The following is an 11,620-nucleotide window of genomic DNA, read 5'->3' on the forward strand; positions in this document are numbered from 1 at the left end:
AAAATCTGAAATTAAAATGGAGAGGGAAGTAAGAGAGAGTTTGATATGAATCTAGCCAGCCACTATGCGTTTCAAGAACCCATCCCGAGAGGACGCTTGAAGATATTGAATGTTGCCCTTCATCCAACCAATGAAGGGTTGGAAACAAGGCTCGAGGGTTGGGTTCTTGAAGCGTCCTCTCGGGATGGGTTCTTGAAACGCATAGTGGCTGGCTAGATTCATATCATACTCCCTTTCTTTAAAAAGATTTGTCCTCAAATCTTGTCTTTCTTGATAGCTAGGAAGATCAACACATTTTATGCCTTTTCCATAATCCTGCAAGTAGAGTTTAACAATGCTCGGGATCGAACCGGCTATTTTATTAAAATAAAATAAACCAACCTTGCACAGATGTACATGAAGTGGTTTATTCAAAATAAAGAATCGCTCATCCTCACTCTTTTGGGCCATATATATAATTTCTTTTTCTATCTGTTTGGTCTCTTTTTCGCACAACTCTTTATTTTCATCGATGGCCATCTCACTCTTTTTATCACTCTTTTTTTCGACCATCTAATTTTCTTTTTCTCTCAACTCATAACAAATTGATTCATCAATACAAATTACATTCGTAGACAGTTGAGCAAAAGAAACAACTTGCACATCATCTAACAATTCACCCTCCACAGCACAACACTCAATACTCGCATGAGACGCAATTGAAGTATCAACATTCAAATAATCCACAAGCTTGGCAAGATTGGAAGTGGAATCCACTACCTTCACATCCTCATTTGAACAATGATGAAAATCATGTCCTACCTCTAGACACCATAAACATCGAATATCAGAAATACAATTATGTGAGAATTGCGATGTACCTTGATATCCACGTTTTGAACTCCTCGCTGGTGTCGCCGTGCTTCTCTCCTCTTTACTCATCCTTCCACTCTCATCCACTCGCCTATATCTTTCACGCAAATGTTTAAATTCTTCCTCCATTCTTTTCCCAAATTCTACCAACAATGACTGAAAATGACTATCAAGCATATTGCCCAATTTTTTTTTTTTCGGGTGAACAGTAACTCCGGCGAATGAACAGTAATCCGCGTGAACATTAACTCCGGCGAATGAACAGTAAAGAGGGAAAAGAAAATGAGAGGAAAGAGGTCAAAAAGAAAACATATATGGTCCAAAAGAGTGATATGAAACAATTGTTGCACACACATGATCCACTTGTGTTGATTCTTTACAAAAAAATTCTCTTTAACACAAGTGATATAGCCGGATCCCTTCCGAGCATTGTTCTTTCACTTTTGCAGGAATTTGAAGATGTATTTCCGGAGGAGCTACCTCAAAGATTACCACCATTGAGGGGGATTGAGCACCAAATTGATTTGGTACCCGGAAGTGTATTGCCAAATCGTCCAGCTTACAGAAGCAATCCGGAGGAGACTAAGGAGTTACAACTACAGGTAAGTGAGTTGTTAGATAGGGGTTTTGTGCGTGAGTCCATGTCTCCTTGTGCTGTAACTGTTTTACTAGTTCCTAAGGAAGATGGCTCATGGCGTATGTGTGTGGATTGTAAAGCAATTAATAACATAACCATCAAGTATAGGCATCCCATATCTAGATTAGATGATATGTTAGATGAGTTGTATGGTGCATGTATTTTTAGTAAAATTGACTTGAAAAGTGGTTATCATCAGATTAGGATGAAGGAAGGTGATGAGTGGAAAACAGCATTTAAAACCAAATATGGGTTATATGAGTGGATGGTAATGCCTTTTGGTTTAACAAACGCTCCTAGTACCTTTATGATGTTGATGAATCATGTCTTGCCTGCTTACATAGGGAAATTTTTTGTGGTTTATTTTGATGATATTCTTGTGTATAGTAAAGATTTAGAAGAGCACGTTGAGCATTTGAAACTTGTACTGACAACACTTAGGGCTGAGCATTTATATGCTAATCTTAAGAAATTTGATTTTTGTACAAGCAAACTTGTTTTTCTTGGTTTTGTGGTAAGTTCACAGGGGATACAAGTGGATGAGGACAAGGTAAGTGCTATTCGAGATTGGCCAACGCCTGCTAATGTTAGTCAAGTTCGAAGCTTTCATGGTCTTGCAAGCTTCTATAGGAGGTTTGTAAAAGATTTTAGCACACTGGTGGCACCGATGACGACAGTGATTAAGAAGAACGATCCATTCCACTGGGGCGAGGAGCAAGAGAAGTCTTTTAATATTATTAAACAAAAATTAATTAATGCGCCTTTACTTGTTTTGCCTGATTTTTCTAATACTTTTGAAATTTAATGTGATGCTTCAGGTATAGGTATTGGTGGGGTTTTGATGCAAGGAATCCGACCAGTGGCGTACTTTAGTGACAAACTCAATGGAGCAGCACTAAACTATCCAACGTATGACAAGGAGTTGTATGCGCTTGTGAGGACCTTGGAGATGTGGCAACACTACTTGAGGCCTAAGGAGTTTGTGATCCATACCGATCATGAGTCTCTAAAGTACCTTAAGGGACAACAGAAACTGAACAAGCGGCATGCTAAGTGGGTGGTGGCATTCATAGGTACATTTCCCTACATAATCAAATACAAACAAGGTAAGGATAAAATAGTGGCTGACGCACTATCACGGAGGTACGTATTAATCTCTACCTTGGAGTCGAAAATCTTGGGATTTGAACATATGAAAGAGTTGTATTTGTTGGATGAGGATTTTAAGGAGATATTTGAAACATGTATGCATGGTCAAAATGACAAATTTTATTTGCATAATGGGTTTTTATTTAGAGAAGATAGATTGTGCATTCCTAATCAATTCGTGAGTTAATTGTGAGGGAGGCACATGGTGGTGGTATGATGGGGCACTTTGGTGTGTCTAAAACTTTGAGTTGTTTGCATGAGCATTTTTATTGGCCACATATGAAACGTGATGTTGAGCGTGTTTGTGAAAAGTGCATTACTTGTAGACAAGCTAAGTCTAGAACACAACCACATGGATTGTATACACCACTTCCTGTTCCTAGTGAACCTTGGATTGATATTTCTATGGATTTTGTTTTAGGTTTGCCAATGACTAAGAAGGGGAGGGATTCAATATTTGTTGTTGTTGATAGATTCTCTAAAATAGCACATTTTATTGCTTGTCATAAAACCGATGATGCATCCAACATTGCAGATTTGTTCTTTAAGGAAGTCGTTAGGTTGCATGGTATGCCTAGGACTATTGTATCTGACTGTGATGTTAAATTTTTGAGTTACTTTTGGAAAACTTTGTGGGCTAAGTTTGACACTAAACTGTTGTTTTCTACTACATGTCATCTTCAAACGGATGGACAAACTGAAGTTGTTAATAGAACTCTAGGAACACTTTTGCGTGCTATACTCAAAAAGAACTTGAAAAATTGGAAAGAATGTTTGTCATTTGTTGAGTTTGCTTATAACCATAGCGTGCATTCTACTACGAATTATTCACCATTTGAAATTGTTTATGGTTTTAATCCTTCAACTCCTTTGAATTTGATGTCTTTGCCTGTGAGTGAAAGGTTGAACATGGATGGCAAGAAGAAAGCTGAATTCGTTAGAAGTTTGCATGAGAAGGTCAAGAATAACATCGAGAAGAAGAATTTACAATATACGAAGCAAGCCAACAAGGGGAGGAAAAAGATGGTTTTTGAAAAGGGAGATTGGGTATGGTTGCACTTAAGAAAGGAAAGATTTCCAGAAAAACGACGTTCGAAGCTCTTACCTAAGGGTGATGGACCATTTCAAGTGCTTGAAATGATTAACGACAATGCCTACAAATTAGACCTACCAGGTGAGTACAATGTCAGTTCTACTTTTAATGTTAGTGATCTTTCGTTGTTTGATGTAGGAGATGATCAAGATTTGAAGACAAATCCTTTTCAAGAAGGGGAGAATGATGCAAACGTGGTTGATCAAGCACCAAAGAAAACATGGGATTCGTTGATATTGCCTGAAGGACCTATAACGAGGGGACGTCGCAAGAAGTTTAAAGAAGCACTTAAAGGACTCATGATGAACTACCTAGGAGGATCTACAAATTGGATGACTAAATTAGAAGAGGTTGGGAATCATGGGAATAATATTGGAGGTCTTTGGAATGTTATTCAAGTGCAATTGCCGAAGGTCCAGCGCACCCGCGCTAAAGCAGGGACCGCACCCGCGGTCCATGATAATCAAATTTAAGAAAATTTCTCGAAGCTGCACCGCACCCGCGGTCAAATCATTAGCACACCCGCGGTCTATCGCCGAAGCTACACCGCACCCGCGGTCAAACAAGCACCGCACTCGCGGTCTTTTGGCGCACTTCCGTGTCAAAGTTGCTAGTTATCTTATTTAAGCCTTTTCACACAAATTTTCTTATTTTTATTGTTTATATAATGTATTGTAAGGGGGATGAACGAAATCATTGAAGATTGATATCAAATTATTGGAGATTTCTCTCAATTTGCAAGGCTTGTGCTTTGTGTTTATCAAAATCAAACTTATCAAAGATTGCATCTTTGTGGCGTTTGTCGATTGTTCTTCGCACGGATTGTCAAAACAAGTTCTTTGAAGGTTCGTTTTGAAATTCAATTGTTTTATCGTTGATATTTGTTGCTAAGTTATAATCACTTAGAGGTGAATATCACAAAATCATTACTTGTTTCAAAAGATCGGGACAACATAATCGTTCCTTGTTTGTTATTGAATTGAGGGTGCGATTTCTATATTCGTGCTTGCCTTTCATTCGTATGAGGATTCGCATCATTAGGGAGCGGACCAAGCGGTTCATCTAGCTCCAGTGGTTCTAGCCCGAGTTATACTGGAGTTTATTGCAGGACTTGCGGAGGAAGACATTCCACAGAGCAATGCCAAGGAGTACTTGGTAGTTGCCATATCTGCCGACTGTCAGGACATTTTGCTAGAGTTTGTCCATAGAGAGGTTCCCGAAGATTTCAGGGAGTAGAATCATCTGGTGGTAGTGACCGAGGAACATACCCAGGAGGCACTTGATGATATAGTGGCAGGTAACTGTTCTTTTAGGATTATTTTGCATATGTATTAAGATATATTAATACATCTTATACATAATTTTGTATGAATTGCATTGAGACATGCTTTATCTATTGGGTCTATATTTACTGTAGTATTGATCTCTTTACCTTTTGGGGAGAGGATTTGATATCAGTGGCATTCTGTGAAATATTGTATACTGCAGTAAGATGAGAATGAGATTGAGTTAGATTATATTGTACTTGTATTGTCTGATTCTGGCAGCATTATTGATATGAATATATTGAACAAGTCCATAGCTATTGTAGATTCTTACCAGGAGATGGTAAGATTCGGACTTGAAATGGCCGAAGAATGAATAATGTATGGTAAGGATTTTTGATTTTGAATTCCTTTGATTTTCGTATTAATTATGATTCGATGATTATCGAAAAGAATGGAGTTATTCCTTATGCATTCAGTTGATTACAGAAAATGAATATACCATGAGCTGATTTGTCAGTAGTAGGAGAATTGCTAAAGTCTTTCTAGATGAAATTCCTGATTTGCCTTATATCAGAGAGAGTGATTTCCACCTTGATTTGATACCAGGTACTGTTTTTATTTTAGAAGTCCGTACAGAATGATACTGATTGATTTGAAAGAATTGAAATATCAGTTAGAAGATACTGACCGAAAGTTACATCTGATTGTGTGTTTCTTTGTAAAATACTTCAGTTCTGATTATGGGTTGATGAATCCTGTATTCAGAGGTATTCTGATGATTTTATGCCGTTTATCTATGATATTTTGTGATATACTCGTGGCATATGACTGACTAAATCGAATATCTTGTATTGAAGGATCTGAGAACTGAAATTGTTGTATACAGAAATTGTTCAGATATGAATCTTGATTGAAACAGATTGTATTCCGAGTATGTGATATCCGAATATGGTATACCGATTGATATTAGCACAGCTAAGGCCGTGATCAGTGATTGAGAACGACACCGATGGCAGAAAAGTTAGAAATTCATATTTGTCTGCGGTTAGCAAATTATGATATGTGACTGTTGTTGTGAAATTGCTTGAGAATTGTTATTTTTCTAAAACAGTATTGAAGACAGATTGTATTGTTTGGGGGACATTAAATTCGAAGATGATATAGCAGTTAATTTAAACAACATCGAAGATACGATCGAGTAGCCAAATTGACAGTATTATCAGAAATTACCGTTTATGAGGATCAGAGCAGAGCATCGATCAGAGTAACAGATATGTGACAGAATCGTCTCTTTGTACCGAATATTTCAGATTGATATTATAGAATTCGATATCGATAGTCAGAACAGGGTTTCGATCAGAATATCAGGTAAGTAATACTGTCTGGTATGATAATAACTGATTTAGTTGTGCCATACATATATTTCAAATCTGAAATGACCGATATGGTCAGAAGCGCACAGTGGTTGATTCAGTATCCTTTCTAGTAGCAGAAGAGGGGAAAACAAGAGATTGGTTATATTGATTATCGATTTTTGAATAGAAATGGGAGTACCTTTCTATAGATTTCGTAATGAAACCACCGAAATCTTTTCAAAATTGTGATGTGATATGATTGTGATTGACAGATTGTTCAATCAACATATGTTAGTTTGTACAAGATGACGTACAAACCTGACCAGATGACATAGATCGAGGTCAGAGAAATGGTCAAATTGAACAGAATGCCGAAGTAGATTATAACAGATTGTGATTTTTGATTGATTTTGTACTTATGGCAGAATATACCATGAGCTCTTTCACATAGTAACCACAGACTGACAGATAGCCAGAGTGGACTATCCAGATATGGGAGGATATTTGTGGAACTATAATGCTGGATGTTAGCACTAGTTGACACGATGTATTGTCACTTTATGTATTATTGTACAACAATAGCTATCAGATGAGTAATGAGATAGTTGCAAACGAGGCATTGTACCGTAAGGAGTCCAGCTTCCCTTTGTATAAGGATAATATCTCGAAGATACCTGAGATAGGATCGGATACGGTCAAAAATATGGCAAAGAAAATGTAACTGATTTAGAAGAATGTGAAAACAACTTAGAGTAAACAGACTGAATAAGCCAACGTCGGACGATGACTGTTGATATTTGAGGCTGAAAATTGAATATAGCACTGACTGGGATAAACAGAGGTGGTAGCAGATGCTGATATTGATTTGTTAGCAGCGGTTGATTGGTATATACGGATGTTGTATAGCCAGTATTTTGCGAGTGATTCGATCAGAATGATTTCGAGTGGTATTATGATATTATAGTTCTTGAATGACTATTCCAGTCTGGAATCATAGTACCGTGAAAGAAAGAAAATTCAGAACGAAGACTATTCTACTGTTGAATATACAGTAAAGTCGTCAGGGCATTAGAAATGTTACTTGAAAGACAGAATCTGATATGAGACTGAGATTTCAGGATTGTTTCAGGGAGATGAGTTTTCTGAGTAACCTCTCTTATACATTTCTTTCTTATATATATATCTGATTTGATTTCCTGTGATTTCGGCGACGAAATCGTATCTTAGGGGAGGAGAAATGTAATGCCCGAGATTTTAGTTTGATATTTTTGAATGGTTATATATTATGAATAAGGCGATGGAAGAACAGACGTGGAGAAGCGACGTTGAAAATTGAGTTTGTTGACAAAGAGAGAGATCGCACCCGCGCCAAGAAGTAGACCGCACCCGCGGTGTAAGGGCAGAAAGTTGGATTTTGATTTCAATAGCCACCGCACCCGCGCTTAAGCTTCTACCACACTCGCGCTTGGAGGGCAGTAGGGTACGTTTTTGGGCCAAAACGTGCACCGCACCGCGGTACCAAAGGGAGCGCACCCGCGGTCCAAGCTTCTGGAAAATTTGATGTATATCAGTACACTGAGCGCACCCGCGGTGCAAAAGTGAGTGCACCCGCGGTGTGACGTGCAGCATGAAAAATAAGCCACATTTCCTGGTGTTGCATGCAGTATATATATGATGTCTTCTTTCGAAATTCAGAGAGAAAAGAGCCGAGACTCTCTAGGGATAAAGCTTTCTTGTTTTTGTAGGTTAAATTGTGAATTCTGAGAAATCCGCTCGTCCGATTTTAAATCCGACTTCAATTTTGGGTTCCTCTCGACACGAGCTACACAAGGACGTATGTTTTATTACGTTTTGAGATTATTTGAAATTATGTTATTGTCAGAATCGAATATGAATCAGATATGATGTTTCTGATACAATAGACATCGTATATTTGAAGTCATATTAAAGAACAGACTGTTTATGTAATTGTTATGAATTTCGGAGTTGATTTGATTGAGATTGATATCAGATTTGTATTGTTATTGAGATTATGAGTTGTACCGATATTGATTATGAGTTCTGGTATTATATCTGTGATGTTGAGATTGACGGGGTTATCGAGACTGTATTGTTATGCCGTCGAAACATCACTAGATTGATATTGATCAGATTTACGATTGATGGAGATTGTATTGTTGTACTGTATGTCGATTGACATTGATCAGATTGTATTTTGATTTGAATATTGATCAGAACAGGTTCTGAATTGAGTTATATATTGATATTGTGCCTGTTCGATATTGTCATTGCCAGATTGGGTATGGACAGAGTTGAATTCGAGATTTCGTCTTCGTCAGATCGAGAAGAGAAAGGTATAAATCGATGTTAACTGGGAGATCGACTTGAGTTAGATTTAACTCGAGTTTCCCTAAACCAGATACTTGTATGGTATTGTTTTTATACCTTTGTGTTTTAATGATTATGTTTATTCTATTGAATTAGAATGTAGAAAGTAGAGAGCTATTGAGTGAGAGTCACTGACAGAGGGGCTAGACTATGACAGACGAGTCACTGGCCCATTGCACATTGTCAGAATAGGGTTAGTCTTGGACAGACATGCCAAGACACTGGACGTTTGGTATATCGAGATGCTTCAGATACAGATAGCATCCTTATTACAGATTATTCGATATAGACTAGACCAAAGTCCAGAAATAAGAACGTACCGCCACCGCGACCGGTAGTAGTAGGTGGGAGACGTGTTACGTTCTTATTCACCGGGATCCCTAGATTAGATGAGAGATGAGTCGAGTCTGAGATGCCGAGTCATGAGTTGAATTACAGATTGTATAAATTATGTTTCGTAGATTACAATTCATGTTTTATTTACAATTTGATTTCGATTTGCAATGTCAGATTATGATACATGTAGTGATATCTGTTTCATGCTTTATTATACCATGGCATGTACACATTGTTTATAATGGGATTTATTCTCACCGGAGTTATCCGGCTGTTGTCTTGTTTGTATGTGTGCATGTCAACAGGTGGGACATGATCGGGGTCAAGAAGATGATGAGAGAGGACAAGTTTAGCGTGGTGATTCCGGACTTGTTGTAGATATGGTTCTAACACTTGAAATCTAGTAATTGAACCTTAGTCTAGTCTGAATGTTTATTGTACAGAATTGTAATTTTATACTGATATGTATATTAATTAAATTCAATTACGTTCCGCCCTTATATTGTAAAAGAAAAAAATTTAGACCCTGTTTATCTTAATTGATAATTAAATCCCAAAAATGATTAAGAAGATGTTTATCAGAGTAGCCCGATGATAGACCCTGTTTATTTACGAATTCTGTCCGTCAATGTAGCCCGAATGATCAACGTTGAAAAGCGAGCAATGGTTCCTGGTACTACCAAAGTTATCTCTTCTCGTTGCAAATCTAACAACAACGGTTTCTGGATCATAGAACTCAAAGATGAACTCCACTTACGGCTCAATGCATCCGCTACAACACTCGCCTTCCCAGGGTGGTAACTAATCGTCACATCATAATCTTTGACAAGCTCTAACCACCGTCTCTGTCGCATATTGAGTTCTTTCTGGTAAAACAAGTACTTTAAACTCTTGTGGTTCGTGAAAATTTCACACTTTTTGCCATATAAATAGTGTCTCCAGATTTTCAAGGCGAATATCACATCTGCCAGTTCCAGATCATGTGTAGGATAATTTTTCTCGTAATCTTTCAACTGACAAGAAGAATAAGCTATAATAGCCAAGCCTGGTGTACGGTACGGTTTAAGTTTTCGTATGTTTATGGATTATTTGGTTTAGATGTTAAGAGTTGTTATTATGGGTCATAGTATTGTTGGTTATTATTGTTTTGTGGCATTGTTGATATTAGTTGATGGTAGTTGTATTGTATCAGCATCGCGATTCGATTTTAGTTGCATAAGAGTTTGTTTTGGCCGAGACCAGACCGCACCCGCGGTAATTTGAGCAGCGCCCCCGCGGTCTTTATTGCAGCATTTTTGGTGGATTGCCGAACAGACACCGCACCCGCGGTGTGATAGTTACCGCACCCTCGGTGGAGGCACCGCACCCGCGGTAAGTTTTGTACCGCACCCGCGGTCGTCAGTTTCAGAATTTTGGTTGTATTGCCGTCGGCACACCGCACCCGCGGTGCATGTGGAGCGCACCTCGGTAAATGAATAGTGAAAACGTGTTTTCGAGATTTTAATGATATAAGGCATAGATTTGTTCACTTTTCCTCATTCTTTCTTCGCTCTTCTCGATTCTTCTCTTCAAGTGAGAGCTAGGGTTCCATTCTTTTCATTTCCTATCTTTGATTCAAGCTTGTGGTTGGATTGTTGGTGTGAGAGCAAGGTCATTATTGGTTCTAGGAGATAAGATAAGCTTGTGGTATGGTTATTTCTTGATTATGGTGTTGGGAGAAATCATGGGTTTGGTGATTGTGTTGGTTTTATGGATTTATTGATATGGGTTTATGATTATTGAGTTGATAATGGTTCAATACATGGTTTATTGTTGTAGGAATTCAACCAAGAGTATAGAATCAAGGTTTCTATTGGTTGTAAGTGGAATTTCATTCCCTATGCTCACATCATATTATATGTATGGTGTTTCAATGGTTTTAATGTGCTATTCCCTTCATTTGATTCATGTTATGTATTGATACACTTTGTTGTATATTATGGAGGCATTTTTATGTCTCTATTGTGAAAGAGGGAATACAAGAGAAAAGAGTCTTCAAAGTGTTTGATTTAATGCCAAAGAGAGAGTTTAAATGATTTATTGGATTGATAGATACATAGTCAGAGATTGCATGCAATTAGTTGATCAACGACCATAGACTTATATCCCCCAGAGTTATCGATTTATATCGATGGGATATAGGTACAGAGCCAGAGATACTATATAGATATCAATCCAACAGAGAAAAGAGAAATACTATCTTATTGTTATATTATGCTATGTTATTCATGTTTCAAGAGGTGATGGTATTTAATGATTTCAAAGCCATGTTTTACAGAGTATGATATATGTATCCATTGCTATGTAAGAGTTCCACTTGCTGAGTTTTATACTCATTTCAGTTATTTAATGTGATGCAGATAAGAGCGACGGGCCGGGACGTTGATTGTGGGCCGGAGTCATATGCATATAGAGAAGGAAGGAAGAAAACTATTTTGATAGCATTTTTGACATGATTACAAAAATGATATTTTGTATTTTTGTTGTATCATTTGATTGATCA

This window comes from Primulina tabacum, chromosome 7, assembly GCF_025594145.1.
Source record: "Primulina tabacum isolate GXHZ01 chromosome 7, ASM2559414v2, whole genome shotgun sequence".
NCBI classification, from domain to species: domain Eukaryota; kingdom Viridiplantae; phylum Streptophyta; class Magnoliopsida; order Lamiales; family Gesneriaceae; genus Primulina; species Primulina tabacum.